Source organism: Bombus flavifrons, chromosome 2, assembly GCF_040668555.2.
Source record: "Bombus flavifrons isolate JBK064 chromosome 2, iyBomFlav1_principal, whole genome shotgun sequence".
Classification (NCBI taxonomy): domain Eukaryota; kingdom Metazoa; phylum Arthropoda; class Insecta; order Hymenoptera; family Apidae; genus Bombus; species Bombus flavifrons.
In genome coordinates this window covers 2432445-2454490 of record NC_138443.1, presented here as the reverse complement: position 1 = coordinate 2454490, position 22046 = coordinate 2432445, and positions in this window count along the sequence as shown.

Sequence of the window (22046 nt, the reverse complement as noted above, 5' to 3'; positions counted from 1 at the left end):
TATATTGTATTACGTTATACAGTATTACGTTATATAGAATTACGTTACATAGTATTACGGTATATTGTATTACGTTATATTGTATTACGTTATATAGTATTACGTTATATAGTATTATGTTATATAGTATTACGTTATATAGTATTACGTTATACAGTATTACGTTATTTAGTATTACGTTATGAAGTATTACGTTATACAGTATTACGTTAATTAATATTACGTTATATAGTATTACGTTATATAGTATTACGTTATATAGTATTACGTTATATAGTATTACGTTATATAGTATTACGGTATATAGTAATACGTTATAACGTTTGACGTTATATTGTATTACGTTATATAGTATTACGTTATGTTGTATTACGTTATATAGTATTACGTTATATAGTATTACGTTATATAGTATTACGGTATATTGTATTACGTTATATAGTATTACGGTATATTGTATTACGTTATACAGTATTACGTTATATAGTATTACGTTATATAGTATTACGGTATATTGTATTACGTTATATAGTATTACGTTATGTTGTATTACGTTATATAGTATTACGTTATATAGTATTACGTTATATAGTATTACGGTATATTGTACTACGTTATACAGTATTACGTTATATAGTATTACGTTATATAGTATTACGTTATATAGTATTACGTTATATAGTATTACGGTATATTGTATTACGTTATATAGTAATACGTTATAACGTTTGACGTTTTATTGTATTACGTTATATAGTATTACGTTATATAGTATTACGGTATATTGTACTACGTTATACAGTATTACGTTATATAGTATTACGTTATATAGTATTACGGTATATTGTATTACGTTATATAGTATTACGGTATATTGTATTACGTTATACAGTATCACGTTATATAGTATTACGTTATATAGTATTACGTTATATAGTATTACGTTATATAGTATTACGTTATATAGTAATACGTTATAATGTATTACGTTATATAGTATTACGTTATACAGTATTACGTTATATAGTATTACGTTATGTTGTATTACGTTATATAGTATTACGTTATATAGTATTACGTTATATTGTGTTACGTTATATAATTTCACGTTATATAGTATTACGTTATACAGTATTACGTTATATAGTATTACGTTATATAGTATTACGTTATATAGTATTACGTTATGTTGTATTACGTTATATAGTATTGCGTTATATAGTAATACGTTATAATGTATTACGTTATATTGTATTACGTTATATTATATTACGTTATATAGTATTACGTTATATAGTATTACGTTATATAGTATTACGTTATGTTGTATTACGTTATATAGTATTACGGTATATTGTATTACGTTATACAGCATTACGGTATATTGTATTACGTTATATAGTATTACGGTATATTGTATTACGTTATATAGTAATACGTTATAATGTATTACGTTATATAGTATTACGTTATATAGTATTACGGTATATTGTATTACGTTATATAGTATTACGGTATATTGTATTACGTTATACAGTATTACGTTATATAGTATTACGTTATATAGTATTACGGTATATTGTATTACGTTATATAGTAATACATTATAACGTTTGACGTTATATTGTATTACGTTATATAGTATTACGTTATACAGTATTACGTTATACAGTATTACGTTATATAGTATTACGTTATATAGTATTACGTTATGTTGTATTACGTTATATAGTATTGCGTTATATAGTAATACGTTATAATGTATTACGTTATATTGTATTACGTTATATTATATTACGTTATATAGTATTACGTTATATAGTATTACGTTATATAGTATTACGTTATGTTGTATTACGTTATATAGTATTACGGTATATTGTATTACGTTATACAGCATTACGGTATATTGTATTACGTTATATAGTATTACGGTATATTGTATTACGTTATATAGTATTACGTTATATAGTATTACGTTATATAGTATTACGTTGTGTTGTATTACGTTATATAGTATTACGTTATACAGTATTACGTTATATAGTATTACATTATGTTGTATTACGTTATATAGTATTACGTTATATAGTATTACGTTATATTGTGTTACGTTATATAGTATTACGTTATATAGTAATACGTTATAATGTATTACGTTATATAGTATTACGTTATACAGTATTACGTTATATAGTATTACGTTATGTTGTATTACGTTATATAGTATTACGTTATATAGTATTACGTTATATTGTGTTACGTTATATAATTTCACGTTATATAGTATTACGTTATACAGTATTACGTTATATAGTATTACGTTATATAGTATTACGGTATATTGTATTACGTTATACAGTATTACGTTATATAGTATTACGTTATATAGTATTACGGTATATTGTATTACGTTATATAGTAATACGTTATAATGTATTACGTTATATAGTATTACGTTATATAGTATTACGGTATATTGTATTACGTTATATAGTATTACGGTATATTGTATTACGTTATACAGTATTACGTTATACAGTATTACGTTATGTTGTATTACGTTATATTATATTACGTTATATAGTATTACGTTATATAGTATTACGTTATGTTGTATTACGTTATATAGTATTACGGTATATTGTATTACGTTATACAGTATTACGTTATATAGTATTACGTTATACAGTATTACGTTATACAGTATTACGTTATGTTGTATTACGTTATACAGCATTACGGTATATTGTATTACGTTATATAGTATTACGGTATATTGTATTACGTTATACAGTATTACGTTATATAGTATTACGGTATATTGTATTACGTTATACAGTATTACGTTATATAGTATTACGTTATACAGTATTACGTTATACAGTATTACGTTATGTTGTATTACGTTATATAGTATTACGGTATATTGTATTACGTTATATAGTAATACGTTATAACGATTGACGTTATATTGTATTACGTTATGTTGTATTACGTTATATTATATTACGTTATATAGTATTACGTTATATAGTATTACGTTATATAGTATTACGGTATATTGTATTACGTTATACAGTATTACGTTATATAGTATTACGTTATATAGTATTACGGTATATTGTATTACGTTATATAGTAATACGTTATAATGTATTACGTTATATAGTATTACGTTATATAGTATTACGGTATATTGTATTACGTTATATAGTATTACGGTATATTGTATTACGTTATACAGTATTACGTTATACAGTATTACGTTATGTTGTATTACGTTATATTATATTACGTTATATAGTATTACGTTATATAGTATTACGTTATGTTGTATTACGTTATATAGTATTACGGTATATTGTATTACGTTATACAGTATTACGTTATATAGTATTACGTTATACAGTATTACGTTATACAGTATTACGTTATGTTGAATTACGTTATACAGCATTACGGTATATTGTATTACGTTATATAGTATTACGGTATATTGTATTACGTTATACAGTATTACGTTATATAGTATTACGGTATATTGTATTACGTTATACAGTATTACGTTGTATAGTATTACGTTATACAGTATTACGTTATACAGTATTACGTTATGTTGTATTACGTTATATAGTATTACGGTATATTGTATTACGTTATATAGTAATACGTTATAACGATTGACGTTATATTGTATTACGTTATGTTGTATTACGTTATATTATATTACGTTATATAGTATTACGTTATATAGTATTACGTTATATAGTATTACGTTATATAGTATTACGGTATATTGTATTACGTTATACAGTATTACGTTATATAGTATTACGTTATATAGTATTACGGTATATTGTATTACGTTATATAGTAATACGTTATAACGATTGACGTTATATTGTATTAAGTTATATAGTATTACGTTATATAGTAATACGTTATAATGTATTACGTTATATTGTATTACGTTATATTATATTACGTTATATAGTATTACGTTATATAGTATTACGTTATATAGTATTACGTTATGTTGTATTACGTTATATAGTATTACGGTATATTGTATTACGTTATACAGCATTACGGTATATTGTATTACGTTATATAGTATTACGGTATATTGTATTACGTTATACAGTATTACGTTATATAGTATTACGTTGTATAGTATTACGTTATGTTGTATTACGATATATAGTATTACGTTATATAGTATTACGTTATATTGTGTTACGTTATATAATATCACGTTATATAGTATTACGTTATACAGTATTACGTTATATAGTATTACGTTATATAGTATTACGGTATATTGTATTACGTTATATAGTATTACGGTATATTGTATTACGTTATACAGTATTACGTTATATAGTATTACGTTATATAGTATTACGGTATATTGTATTACGTTATATAGTAATACATTATAACGTTTGACGTTATATTGTATTACGTTATATAGTATTACGTTACATAGTATTACGGTATATTGTATTACGTTATACAGTATTACGTTATATAGTATTACGTTATACATTATTACGTTATACAGTATTACGTTATGTTGTATTACGTTATATTATATTACGTTATATAGTATTACGTTATATAGTATTACGTTATACAGTATTACGTTATATAGTATTACGTTATATAGTATTACGGTATATTGTATTACGTTATATAGTAATACGTTATAACGATTGACGTTATATTGTATTACGTTATGTTGTATTACGTTATATTATATTACGTTATATAGTATTACGTTATATAGTATTACGTTATATAGTATTACGTTATATAGTAATACGTTACAATGTATTACGTTATATTGTATTACGTTATATTATATTACGTTATATAGTATTACGGTATATGGTATTACGTTATATTGTGTTACGTTATATAATATCAAGTTATATAGTATTACGTTATACAGTATTACGTTATATAGTATTACGTTATATAGTATTACGGTATATTGTATTACGTTATATAGTATTACGGGATATTGTATTACGTTATACAGTATTACGTTATACAGTATTACGTTATATAGTATTACGTTATATAGTATTACGGTATATTGTATTACGTTATATAGTATTACGGTATATTGTATTACGTTATACAGTATTACGTTATATAGTATTACATTATATAGTATTACGGTATATTGTATTACGTTATATAGTAATACATTATAACGTTTGACGTTATATTGTATTACGTTATATAGTATTACGTTATATAGTATTACGGTATATTGTATTACGTTATACAGTATTACGTTATATAGTATTACGTTATACAGTATTACGTTATACAGTATTACGTTATGTTGTATTACGTTATATTATATTACGTTATATAGTATTACGTTATATAGTATTACGTTATATAGTATTACGTTATATAGTATTACGTTATATAGTATTACGTTATATAGTATTACGTTATATAGTAATACGTTACAATGTATTACGTTATATTGTATTACGTTATATTATATTACGTTATATAGTATTACGTTATATAGTATTACGTTATATAGTATTACGTTATATAGTATTACGGTATATTGTATTACGTTATACAGTATATCGTTATATAGTATTACGGTATATTGTATTACGTTATATAGTATTACGTTATATTATATTACGCTATATAGTATTACGTTATATAGTAATACGTCATAATGTATTACGTTATATAGTATTACGTTATATTGTATTACCTTATATAGTATTACGTTATATAGTATTACGTTATATAGTATTACGTTATACAGTATTACGTTATATAGTATTACGTTATATAGTATTACGTTATACAGTATTACGTTATTTAGTATTACGTTATATAGTATTACGTTATACAGTATTACGTTATATTATATTACGTTATATAGTATTACGTTATATAGTAATACGTTATAATGTATTACGTTATATAGTATTACGTTATATTGTATTACGTTATATAGTATTACGTTATATAGTATTACGTTATATTATAACGTTATATAGTATTACGTTATATAGTATTACGTTATATAGTATTACGGTATATTGTATTACGTTATATAGTATTACGGTATATTGTATTACGTTATACAGTATTACGTTATATAGTATTACATTATATAGTATTACGGTATATTGTATTACGTTATACAGTATTACGTTATATAGTATTACGGTATATTGTATTACGTTATACAGTATTACGTTATGTTGTATTACGTTATATTATATTACGTTATATAGTATTACGTTATATAGTATTACGTTATATAGTATTACGTTATATAGTAATACGTTACAATGTATTACGTTATATTGTATTACGTTATATTATATTACGTTATATAGTATTACGTTATACAGTATTACGTTATATAGTATTACGTTATACAGTATTACGTTATTTAGTATTACGTTATATTATATTACGTTATATAGTATTACGTTATATAGTAATACGTTATAATGTATTACGTTATATAGTATTACGTTATATAGTATTACGGTATATTGTATTACGTTATACAGTATTACGTTATACAGTATTACGTTATATAGTATTACGTTATGTTGTATTACGATATATAGTATTACGTTATATAGTATTACGTTATATTGTGTTACGTTATATAATATCACGTTATATAGTATTACGTTATACAGTATTACGTTATATAGTATTACGTTATATAGTATTACGGTATATTGTATTACGTTATATAGTATTACGGTATATTGTATTACGTTATACAGTATTACGTTATATAGTATTACGTTATATTGTGTTACGTTATATAATATCACGTTATATAGTATTACGTTATACAGTATTACGTTATATAGTATTACGTTATATAGTATTACGGTATATTGTATTACGTTATATAGTATTACGGTATATTGTATTACGTTATACAGTATTACGTTATATAGTATTACGTTATATTGTATTACGGTATATTGTATTACGTTATATAGTAATACATTATAACGTTTGACGTTATATTGTATTACGTTATATAGTATTACGTTATATAGTATTACGGTATATTGTATTACGTTATACAGTATTACGTTATATAGTATTACGTTATACAGTATTACGTTATTTAGTATTACGTTCTATAGTATTACGTTATATAGTATTACGTTAATTAGTATTACGTTATATAGTATTACGTTATATAGTATTACGTTATATAGTATTACGTTATGTTGTATTACGTTATATAGTATTACGTTATATAGTATTACGTTATATTATATTACGTTATATAGTATTACGGTATATGGTATTACGTTATATAGTAATGCGTTAAAACGTTTGACGTTATACTGTATTACGTTATATAGTATTACGTTATATAGTATTACGGTATATTGTATTACGTTATACAGTATTACGTTATACCGTATTACGTTATATAGTATTACGTTATGTTGTATTACGATATATAGTATTACGTTATATAGTATTACGTTATATTGTGTTACGTTATATAATATCACGTTATATAGTATTACGTAATACAGTATTACGTTATGTTGTATTACGTTATATTATATTACGTTATATAGTATTACGTTATATAGTATTACGTTATATAGTATTACGTTATATAGTAATACGTTACAATGTATTACGTTATATTGTATTACGTTATATTATATTACGTTATATAGTATTACGTTAATTAGTATTACGTTATATAGTATTTCGTTATATAGTATTACGTTATCTAGTATTACGTTATGTTGTATTACGTTATATAGTATTACGTTATATTATATTACGTTATATAGTATTACGGTATATGGTATTACGTTATATTGTGTTACGTTATATAATATCAAGTTATATAGTATTACGTTATACAGTATTACGTTATATAGTATTACGTTATATAGTATTACGGTATATTGTATTACGTTATATAGTATTACGGTATATTGTATTACGTTATATAGTATTACGGTATATTGTATTACGTTATATAGTATTACGGTATATTGTATTACGTTATACAGTATTACGTTATACAGTATTACGTTATATAGTATTACGTTATATAGTATTACGGTATATTGTATTACGTTATATAGTATTACGGTATATTGTATTACGTTATACAGTATTACGTTATATAGTATTACGTTATACAGTATTACGTTATACAGTATTACGTTATGTTGTATTACGTTATATTATATTACGTTATATAGTATTACGTTATATAGTATTACGTTATATAGTATTACGTTATATAGTAATACGTTACAATGTATTACGTTATATTGTATTACGTTATATTATATTACGTTATATAGTACTACGTTATATAGTATTACGTTATATAGTATTACGTTATATAGCATTACGTTATATAGTATTACGGTATATTGTATTACGTTATACAGTATTACGTTATATAGTATTACATTATATAGTATTACGGTATATTGTATTACGTTATATAGTAATACATTATAACGTTTGACGTTATATTGTATTACGTTATATAGTATTACGTTATATAGTATTACGGTATATTGTATTACGTTATACCGTATTACGTTATATAGTATTACGTTATACAGTATTACGTTATACAGTATTACGTTATGTTGTATTACGTTATATTATATTACGTTATATAGTATTACGTTATATAGTATTACGTTATATAGTATTACGTTATATAGTAATACGTTACAATGTATTACGTTATATTGTATTACGTTATATTATATTACGTTATATAGTACTACGTTATATAGTATTACGTTATATAGTATTACGTTATATAGCATTACGTTATATAGTATTACGGTATATTGTATTACGTTATACAGTATTACGTTATATAGTATTACGGTATATTGTATTACGTTATATAGTATTACGTTATATTATATTACGTTATATAGTATTACGTTATATAGTAATACGTCATAATGTATTACGTTATATAGTATTACGTTATATTGTATTACCTTATATAGTATTACGTTATATAGTATTACGTTATATAGTATTACGTTATACAGTATTACGTTATATAGTATTACGTTATACAGTATTACGTTATTTAGTATTACGTTATATAGTATTACGTTATGTTGTATTACGATATATAGTATTACGTTATATAGTATTACGTTATATTGTGTTACGTTATATAATATCACGTTATATAGTATTACGTAATACAGTATTACGTTATGTTGTATTACGTTATATTATATTACGTTATATAGTATTACGTTATATAGTATTACGTTATATAGTATTACGTTATATAGTAATACGTTACAATGTATTACGTTATATTGTATTACGTTATATTATATTACGTTATATAGTATTACGTTAATTAGTATTACGTTATATAGTATTTCGTTATATAGTATTACGTTATCTAGTATTACGTTATGTTGTATTACGTTATATAGTATTACGTTATATTATATTACGTTATATAGTATTACGGTATATGGTATTACGTTATATTGTGTTACGTTATATAATATCAAGTTATATAGTATTACGTTATACAGTATTACGTTATATAGTATTACGTTATATAGTATTACGGTATATTGTATTACGTTATATAGTATTACGGTATATTGTATTACGTTATATAGTATTACGGTATATTGTATTACGTTATATAGTATTACGGTATATTGTATTACGTTATACAGTATTACGTTATACAGTATTACGTTATATAGTATTACGTTATATAGTATTACGGTATATTGTATTACGTTATATAGTATTACGGTATATTGTATTACGTTATACAGTATTACGTTATATAGTATTACGTTATACAGTATTACGTTATACAGTATTACGTTATGTTGTATTACGTTATATTATATTACGTTATATAGTATTACGTTATATAGTATTACGTTATATAGTATTACGTTATATAGTAATACGTTACAATGTATTACGTTATATTGTATTACGTTATATTATATTACGTTATATAGTACTACGTTATATAGTATTACGTTATATAGTATTACGTTATATAGCATTACGTTATATAGTATTACGGTATATTGTATTACGTTATACAGTATTACGTTATATAGTATTACATTATATAGTATTACGGTATATTGTATTACGTTATATAGTAATACATTATAACGTTTGACGTTATATTGTATTACGTTATATAGTATTACGTTATATAGTATTACGGTATATTGTATTACGTTATACCGTATTACGTTATATAGTATTACGTTATACAGTATTACGTTATACAGTATTACGTTATGTTGTATTACGTTATATTATATTACGTTATATAGTATTACGTTATATAGTATTACGTTATATAGTATTACGTTATATAGTAATACGTTACAATGTATTACGTTATATTGTATTACGTTATATTATATTACGTTATATAGTACTACGTTATATAGTATTACGTTATATAGTATTACGTTATATAGCATTACGTTATATAGTATTACGGTATATTGTATTACGTTATACAGTATTACGTTATATAGTATTACGGTATATTGTATTACGTTATATAGTATTACGTTATATTATATTACGTTATATAGTATTACGTTATATAGTAATACGTCATAATGTATTACGTTATATAGTATTACGTTATATTGTATTACCTTATATAGTATTACGTTATATAGTATTACGTTATATAGTATTACGTTATACAGTATTACGTTATATAGTATTACGTTATACAGTATTACGTTATTTAGTATTACGTTATATAGTATTACGTTATACAGTATTACGTTATATTATATTACGTTATATAGTATTACGTTATATAGTAATACGTTATAATGTATTACGTTATACAGTATTACGTTATTTAGTATTACGTTCTATAGTATTACGTTATACAGTATTACGTTAATTAGTATTACGTTATATAGTATTACGTTATATAGTATTACGTTATATAGTATTACGTTATGTTGTATTACGTTATATAGTATTACGTTATATAGTATTACGTTATATTATATTACGTTATATAGTATTACGGTATATGGTATTACGTTATATAGTAATACGTTAAAACGTTTGACGTTATACTGTATTACGTTATATAGTATTACGTTATATAGTATTACGGTATATTGTATTACGTTATACAGTATTACGTTATACAGTATTACGTTATATAGTATTACGTTATGTTGTATTACGATATATAGTATTACGTTATATAGTATTACGTTATATTGTGTTACATTATAAAATATCACGTTATATAGTATTACGTTATACAGTATTACGTTATATAGTATTACGTTATATAGTATTACGGTATATTGTATTACGTTATATAGTATTACGGTATATTGTATTACGTTATATAGTAATACGTTACAATGTATTACGTTATATTGTATTACGTTATATTATATTACGTTATATAGTATTACGTTAATTAGTATTACGTTATATAGTATTACGTTATATAGTATTACGGTATATTGTATTACGTTATATAGTATTGCGGTATATTGTATTACGTTATACAGTATTACGTTATATAGTATTACGTTATATAGTATTACGGTATATTGTATTACGTTATATAGTAATACGTTATAACGATTGACGTTATACAGTATTACGTTATGTTGTATTACGTTATATTATATTACGTTATATAGTATTACGTTATATAGTATTACGGTATATTGTATTACGTTATACAGTATTACGTTATATAGTATTACGTTATATAGTATGACGGTATATTGTATTACGTTATATAGTAATACGTTATAACGATTGACGTTATATTGTATTACGTTACGTTGTATTACGTTATATTATATTACGTTATATAGTATTACGTTATATAGTATTACGTTATATAGTATTACGTTATACAGTATTACGTTATACAGTATTACGTTATACAGTATTACGTTATATTGTATTACGTTATATAGTATTACGTTATATAGTATTACGTTATATAGTATTACGGTATATTGTATTACCTTATATAGTATTACGTTATATAGTATTACGTTATATAGTATTACGTTAATTAGTATTACGTTATAGAGTATTACGTTATATAGTATTACGTTATATAGTATTACGTTATGTTGTATTACGTTATATAGTATTACGTTATATTATATTACGTTATATAGTATTACGGTATATGGTATTACGTTATATAGTAATACGTTAAAACGTTTGACGTTATACTGTATTACGTTATATAGTATTACGTTATATAGTATTACGGTATATTGTATTACGGTATATTGTATTACGGTATACAGTATTACGTTATATAGTATTACGTTATATAGTATTACGGTATATTGTATTACGTTATATAGTATTACGTTATATAGTATTACGTTATGTTGTATTACGTTATATAGTATTACGTTATATTATATTACGTTATATAGTATTACGGTATATGGTATTACGTTATATAGTAATACGTTAAAACGTTTGACGTTATACTGTATTACGTTATATAGTATTACGTTATATAGTATTACGGTATATTGTATTACGGTATATTGTATTACGGTATACAGTATTACGTTATATAGTATTACGTTATATAGTATTACGGTATATTGTATTACGTTATATAGTAATACATTATAACGTTTGACGTTATATTGTATTACGTTATATAGTATTACGTTATATAGTATTACGGTATATTGTATTACGTTATACAGTATTACGTTATATAGTATTACGTTATACAGTATTACGTTATACAGCATTACGTTATGTTCTATTACGTTATATTATATTACGTTATATAGTATTACGTTATATAGTATTACGTTATATAGTAATACGTTACAATGTATTACGTTATATTGTATTACGTTATATTATATTACGTTATATAGTATTACGTTATATAGTATTACGTTATATAGTATTACGTTATATAGTATTACGTTATATAGTATTACGGTATATTGTATTACGTTATACAGTATTACGTTATACAGTATTACGTTATATAGTATTACGTTATGTTGTATTACGATATATTGTATTACGTTATACAGTATTACGTTATATAGTATTACGTTATATAGTATTACGGTATATTGTATTACGTTATATAGTAATACGTTATAACGATTGACGTTATATTGTATTACGTTATATTGTATTACGTTATATAGTATTACGGTATATTGTATTACGTTATACAGTATTACGTTATATAGTATTACGTTATACAGTATTACGTTATACAGTATTACGTTATGTTGTATTACGTTATATTATATTACGTTATATAGTATTACGTTATATAGTATTACGTTATATAGTATTACGTTATATAGTATTACGTTATATAGTATTACGTTATACAGTATTACGTTATTTAGTATTACGTTATGTAGTATCACGTTATACAGTATTACGTTAATTAGTATTACGTTATTTAGTATTACGTTATATAGTATTACGTTATGTTGTATTACGTTATATAGTATTACGTTATATAGTATTACGTTATATTATATTACGTTATATAGCATTACGGTATATTGTATTACGTTATATAGTAATATGTTATATCGTTTCACATTACATTGTATTACGTTATACAGTATTACGTTATATAGTAATACGTTATAACGATTGACGTTATATTGTATTACGTTATATAGTATTACGGTATATTGTATTACGTTATATAGTAATACATTATAACGTTTGACGTTATATTGTATTACGTTATATAGTATTACGTTATATAGTAATACGTTACAATGTATTACGTTATATTGTATTACGTTATATTATATTACGTTATATAGTATTACGGTATATTGTATTACGTTATACAGTATTACGTTATACAGTATTACGTTAAATAGTATTACGTTATATAGTATTACGGTATATTGTATTACGTTATATAGTACTACGTTACAATGTATTACGTTATATTGTATTACGTTATATTATATTACGTTATATAGTATTACGTTATATAGTATTACGTTATATAGTATTACGTTATATAGTATTACGTTACAATGTATTACGTTATATTGTATTACGTTATATTATATTACGTTATATAGTATTACGTTATATAGTATTACGTTATATAGTATTACGTTATATAGTATTACGTTATATAGTATTACGGTATATTGTATTACGTTATACAGTATTACGTTATACAGTATTACGTTATATAGTATTACGTTATATTGTGTTACGTTATATAATATCACGTTATATAGTATTACGTTATACAGTATTACGTTATACAGTATTACGTTATATAGTATTACGTTATATAGTATTACGGTATATTGTATTACGCTATATAGTATTACGGTATATAATATTACGTTATATAGTATTACGTTATGTAGTATTACGTTATATAGTATTACGTTATATTGTGTTACGTTATATAATATCACGTTATATAGTATTACGTTATACAGTATTACGTTATATAGTATTACGTTATACAGTATTACGTTATTTAGTATTACGTTATATAGTATTACGTTATACAGTATTACGTTATATTATATTACGTTATATAGTATTACTTTATATAGTAATACGTTATAATGTATTACGTTATATAGTATTACGGTATATTGTATTACGTTATATAGTAATACATTATAACGTTTGACGTTATATTGTATTACGTTATATAGTATTACGTTATACAGTATTACGTTATGTTGTATTACGTTATATTATATTACGTTATATAGTATTATGTTATGTTGTATTACGTTATATAGTATTACGTTATATAGTATTACGTTATATTATATTACGTTATATAGTATTACGTTATATACTATTACGTTATATAGTATTACGTTATATTATATTACGTTATATAGCATTACGGTATATTGTATTACGTTATATAGTATTACGTTATATAGTAATATGTTATATCGTTTCACATTATATTGTATTACGTGATACAGTATTACGTTATATAGTATTACGTTATATTGTGTTACGTTATATAATATCACGTTATATTGTGTTACGTTATATAATATCACGTTATATAGTATTACGTTATATAGTATTACGGTATATTATATTACGTTATATAATATCACGTTATATAGCATTACGGTATATAGTATTACGGTATATTGTATTACGTTATATAGTATTACGGTATATAATATTACGTTATATAGTATTACGTTATATAGTAATATGTTATAACGTTTCACATTATATTGTATTACGTTATACAGTATTACGTTATATAGTGTTACGTTATATAGTATTACGGTATATGGTATTACGTTATATAGTAATACGTTAAAACGTTTGACGTTATATTGTATTACGTTATATAGTATTACGTTATATAGTATTACGTGATACAGTATTACGTTATATGGTATTACGTTATATTGTGTTACGTTATATAATATCAAGTTATATAGTATTACGTTATATAGTATTACGTTATATAGTATTACGGTATATTGTATTACGTTATATAGTATTACGGTATATTGTATTACGTTATACAGTATTACGTTATATAGTATTACGTTATATTATATTACGTTATATAGTATTACGTTATATAGTAATACGTCATAATGTATTACGTTATATAGTATTACGTTATATTGTATTACCTTATATAGTATTACGTTATATAGTATTACGTTATATAGTATTACGTTATACAGTATTACGTTATATAGTATTACGTTATACAGTATTACGTTATTTAGTATTACGTTATATAGTATTACGTTATACAGTATTACGTTATATTATATTACGTTATATAGTATTACGTTATATAGTAATACGTTATAATGTATTACGTTATATAGTATTACGTTATATTGTATTACGTTATATAGTATTACGTTATATAGTATTACGTTATATAGTATTACGTTAATTAGTATTACGTTATATAGTATTACGTTATATAGTATTACGTTATGTTGTATTACGTTATATAGTATTACGTTATATAGTATTACGTTATGTTGTATTACGTTATATAGTATTACGTTATATAGTATTACGTTATATTATATTACGTTATATAGTATTACGGTATATGGTATTACGTTATATAGTAATACGTTAAAACGTTTGACGTTATACTGTATTACGTTATATAGTATTACGTTATATAGTATTACGGTATATTGTATTACGTTATACAGTATTACGTTATTTAGTATTACGTTATGTAGTATTACGTTATACAGTATTACGTTAATTAGTATTACGTTATATAGTATTACGTTATATAGTATTACGTTATATAGTATTACGTTATGTTGTATTACGTTATATAGTATTACGTTATATAGTATTACGTTATATTATATTACGTTATATAGCATTATGGTATATTGTATTACGTTATATAGTATTACGTTATATACTATTACGTTATATAGTATTACGTTATATTATATTACGTTATATAGCATTACGGTATATTGTATTACGTTATATAGTAATATGTTATAACGTTTCACATTATATTGTATTACGTTATACAGTATTACGTTATATTATATTACGTTATATAGTATTACGTTATATACTATTACGTTATATAGTATTACGTTATATTATATTACGTTATATAGCATTACGGTATATTGTATTACGTTATATAGTAATATGTTATAACGTTTCACATTATATTGTATTACGTTATACAGTATTACGTTATATAGTATTACGTTATATAGTATTACGGTATATGGTATTACGTTATATAGTAATACGTTAAAACGTTTGACGTTATATTGTATTACGTTATATAGTATTACGTTATATAGTATTACGGTATATTGTATTACGTTATACAGTATTACGTTATATAGCATTACGTTATATAGTATTACGGTATATTGTATTACGTTATATTGTATTACGTTATATAGTATTACGTTATATAGTATTACGTTATACAGTATTACGTTATTTAGTATTACGTTATGTAGTATTACGTTATACAGTATTACGTTAATTAGTATTACGTTATATAGTATTACGTTATATAGTATTACGTTATATAGTATTACGTTATGTTGTATTACGTTATATAGTATTACGTTATATAGTATTACGTTATATTATATTACGTTATATAGCATTATGGTATATTGTATTACGTTATATAGTAATATGTTATATCGTTTCACATTATATTGTATTACGTGATACAGTATTACGTTATATAGTATTACGTTATATTGTGTTACGTTATATAATATCACGTTATATTGTGTTACGTTATATAATATCACGTTATATAGTATTACGTTATATAGTATTACGGTATATTATATTACGTTATATAATATCACGTTATATAGCATTACGGTATATAGTATTACGGTATATTGTATTACGTTATATAGTATTACGGTATATAATATTACGTTATATAGTATTACGTTATATAGTAATATGTTATAACGTTTCACATTATATTGTATTACGTTATACAGTATTACGTTATTTAGTATTACGTTATATAGTATTACGTTATACAGTATTACGTTATATTATATTACGTTATATAGTATTACGTTATATAGTAATACGTTATAATGTATTACGTTATATAGTATTACGTTATATTGTATTACGTTATATAGTATTACGTTATATAGTATTACGTTATATAGTATTACGTTAATTAGTATTACGTTATATAGTATTACGTTATATAGTATTACGTTATGTTGTATTACGTTATATAGTATTACGTTATATAGTATTACGTTATGTTGTATTACGTTATATAGTATTACGGTATATGGTATTACGTTATATAGTAATACGTTAAAACGTTTGACGTTATACTGTATTACGTTATATAGTATTACGTTATATAGTATTACGGTATATTGTATTACGTTATACAGTATTACGTTATACAGTATTACGTTATATAGTATTACGTTATGTTGTATTACGATATATAGTATTACGTTATATAGTATTACGTTATATTGTGTTACGTTATATAATATCACGTTATATAGTATTACGTTATACAGTATTACGTTATATAGTATTACGTTATATAGTATTACGGTATATTGTATTACGTTATATAGTATTACGGTATAGTGTATTACGTTATACAGTATTACGTTATATAGTATTACGTTATATTGTGTTACGTTATATAATATCACGTTATAAAGTATTACGTTATACAGTATTACGTTATATTATATTACGTTATATAGTATTACGTTATATACTATTACGTTATATAGTATTACGTTATATTATATTACGTTATATAGCATTACGGTATATTGTATTACGTTATATAGTAATATGTTATAACGTTTCACATTATATTGTATTACGTTATACAGTATTACGTTATATAGTATTACGTTATATAGTATTACGGTATATGGTATTACGTTATATAGTAATACGTTAAAACGTTTGACGTTATATTGTATTACGTTATATAGTATTACGTTATATAGTATTACGGTATATTGTATTACGTTATACAGTATTACGTTATATAGCATTACGTTATATAGTATTACGGTATATTGTATTACGTTATATTGTATTACGTTATATAGTATTACGTTATATAGTATTACGTTATACAGTATTACGTTATTTAGTATTACGTTATGTAGTATTACGTTATACAGTATTACGTTAATTAGTATTACGTTATATAGTATTACGTTATATAGTATTACGTTATATAGTATTACGTTATGTTGTATTACGTTATATAGTATTACGTTATATAGTATTACGTTATATTATATTACGTTATATAGCATTATGGTATATTGTATTACGTTATATAGTAATATGTTATATCGTTTCACATTATATTGTATTACGTGATACAGTATTACGTTATATAGTATTACGTTATATTGTGTTACGTTATATAATATCACGTTATATTGTGTTACGTTATATAATATCACGTTATATAGTATTACGTTATATAGTATTACGGTATATTATATTACGTTATATAATATCACGTTATATAGCATTACGGTATATAGTATTACGGTATATTGTATTACGTTATATAGTATTACGGTATATAATATTACGTTATATAGTATTACGTTATATAGTAATATGTTATAACGTTTCACATTATATTGTATTACGTTATACAGTATTACGTTATATAGTGTTACGTTATATAGTATTACGGTATATGGTATTACGTTATATAGTAATACGTTAAAACGTTTGACGTTATATTGTATTACGTTATATAGTATTACGTTATATAGTATTACGTGATACAGTATTACGTTATATAGTATTACGTTATATTGTGTTACGTTATATAATATCACGTTATATAGTATTACGTTATACAGTATTACGTTATATAGTATTACGTTATATAGTATTACGGTATATTGTATTACGTTATATAGTATTACGGTATATAATATTACGTTATATTGTGTTACGTTATATAATATCACGTTATATAGTATTACGTTATACAGTATTACGTTATATAGTATTACGTTATATAGTATTACGGTATATTGTATTACGTTATATAGTATTACGGTATATAATATTACGTTATATAGTATTACGTTATATAGTATTACGGTATATTGTATTACGTTATATAGTATTACGTTATATAGTATTACGTTATGTTGTATTACGTTATATAGTATTACGGTAAAGAATATTACGTTATATAGTATTACGTTATGTAGTATTACGTTATATAGTATTACGTTATATAGTATTACGTTATATTGTGTTACGTTATATAATATCACGTTATATAGTATTACGTTATATAGTATTACGTTATGTTGTATTACGTTATATAGTATTACGTTATGTTGTATTACGTTATATAGTATTACGTTATATAGTATTACGTGATACAGTATTACGTTATATAGTATTACGTTATATTGTGTTACGTTATATAATATCACGTTATATAGTATTACGTTATACAGTATTACGTTATATAGTTTTACGTTATATAATATTACGGTATATTGTATTACGTTATATAGTAATACGTTATAACGTTTGACGTTATATTGTATTACGTTATATAGTATTACGTTATATAGTATTACGGTATATTGTATTACGTTATATAGTATTACGTTATATTATATTACGTTATATAGCATTACGTTATACAGTATTACGTTATATAGTATTACGTTATATTATATTACGTTATATAGCATTACGGTATATTGTATTACGTTATATAGTAATATGTTATAACGTTTCACATTATATTGTATTACGTTATACAGTATTACGTTATATAGTGCTACGTTATATAGTATTACGTTATGTTATATTACGTTATATAGTATTACGTTATATAGTATTACGTTATATTGTTTTACGTTATATAATATCACGTTATATAGTATTACGTTATATAGTATTACGGTATATTGTATTACGTTATACAGTATTACGTTATATAGTATTACGTTATATAATATTACGGTATATTGTATTACGTTATATAGTAATACGTTATAACGTTTGACGTTATATTGTATTACGTTATATAGTATTACGTTATATAGTATTACGGTATATTATATTACGTTATATAGCATTACGTTATACAGTATTACGTTATATAGTATTACGTTATATAGTATTACGTTATATAGTATTACGTTATACAGTATTACGTTATATAGTATTACGTTATATAGCATTACGGTATATTGTATTACGTTATATAGTAATACTTTATAATGTTTGACGTTATATTGTATTACGTTATATAGTATTACGTTATATAGTATTACGGTATATTGTATTACGTTATATAGTATTACGGTATATTGTATTACGTTATACAGTATTACGTTATATAGTATTACGTTATACAGTATTACGTTATATAGTATTACGGTATATTGTATTACGTTATATAGTATTACGGTATATAATATTACGTTATATAGTATTACGTTATATAGTAATATGTTATAATGTTTCACATTATATTGTATTACGTTATACAGTATTACGTTATATAGTGTTACGTTATATAGTATTACGGTATATGGTATTACGTTATATAGTAATACATTAAAACGTTTGACGTTATATTGTATTACGTTATATAGTATTACGTTATATAGTATTACGTTATATAGTATTACGTTATGTTATATTACGTTATATAGTATTACGTTATATAGTATTACGTTATATTGTTTTACGTTATATAATATCACGTTATATAGTATTACGTTATATAGTATTACGGTATATGGTATTACGTTATATAGTAATACGTTAAAACGTTTGACGTTATATTGTATTACGTTATATAGTATTACGTTATATAGTATTACGGTATATTGTATTACGTTATATTGTATTACGTTATATTGTGTTACGTTATATAATATCACGTTATATTGTGTTACGTTATATAATATCACGTTATATAGTATTACGTTATATAGTATTACGGTATATTATATTACGTTATATAATATCACGTTATATAGCATTACGGTATATAGTATTACGGTATATTGTATTACGTTATATAGTATTACGGTATATAATATTACGTTATATAGTATTACGTTATATAGTAATATGTTATAACGTTTCACATTATATTGTATTACGTTATACAGTATTACGTTATATAGTGTTACGTTATATAGTATTACGGTATATGGTATTACGTTATATAGTAATACGTTAAAACGTTTGACGTTATATTGTATTACGTTATATAGTATTACGTTATATAGTATTACGTGATACAGTATTACGTTATATAGTATTACGTTATATTGTGTTACGTTATATAATATCACGTTATATAGTATTACGTTATACAGTATTACGTTATATAGTATTACGTTATATAGTATTACGGTATATTGTATTAC